Source organism: Odontomachus brunneus, unplaced genomic scaffold (genome assembly GCF_010583005.1).
Source record: "Odontomachus brunneus isolate Ranch 3 - 2012 unplaced genomic scaffold, Obru_v1 Obru_scaffold_032, whole genome shotgun sequence".
Taxonomy (NCBI): Eukaryota; Metazoa; Arthropoda; class Insecta; order Hymenoptera; family Formicidae; genus Odontomachus; species Odontomachus brunneus.
In genome coordinates this window covers 926,962-927,873 of record NW_022639482.1, presented here as the reverse complement: position 1 = coordinate 927,873, position 912 = coordinate 926,962, and positions in this window count along the sequence as shown.

Genomic DNA, 912 nt, shown 5'->3' with positions numbered 1-912 from the left:
AAAAAAAGTTGTAAAAGCCATTACATAACAAAGCAGGTACATTTTTATTGTTGTAATAATTAATATTACTATATGTAATAAATATATATTAATACTGAATGTATTTTTATTAGTATAAAATCGTAGAAAAAAAAACAAAGAAGTCAACCTTACTTTACTGTAATTGTCATACTTGTGCCAAAAAGTTAACAGATACTTGAAGGTACCATAAATAATTAATAAAATTATTGTTTATATCAAATAAATAAGCTATACGTTTTTAAACAATATTTAATTACATATTTGGAAGCATTTTTAATTTGGAAAAATAATCTTGAAAGTAAAAAGATATTTGTTATATAGCAGTTAATAATACTAATTACATTTTATCATTTTTATTTATATGTTATAATCATTAATTTTTTAAAGAGGCTCGCAATAATGAAATATATGTTATATACAATGTTGTCATTTAGTAAAATGTTATTTTTATTTTTTCTTATTGCAGAGTAAATAATATAAAAATAACTGTTCTTTTAATGATATTTTGTAATTATATAAAATACATTTCATATTAACCCTTTACATAGAACATGGAAATTTGACAAGTTAAAGGCTCGTTTTTGCTTCAATATCAATTTTATAAAAAATAAATAAGATACAATCCAAACTTTACTGAATTTATCTTATGGTAAAAATGCATTGGAAAAGCTTTTACAAGTATACAAAACTTTTTCAAATTTTTAGTCGTTTCAGAACGATGTAAGAACTTGCAAAGACCCAGATTGTTGATGGAAAATGCTAAAAGAATATCCTCTGCCAACGTCTGGTTAATATATGAAATGTAATCATATTTCTGTATAATTATGGATGTGTAAATATAAATATGTAATCTGTAATTATTCATGTTATGGTATGAAAATAATCTATTTT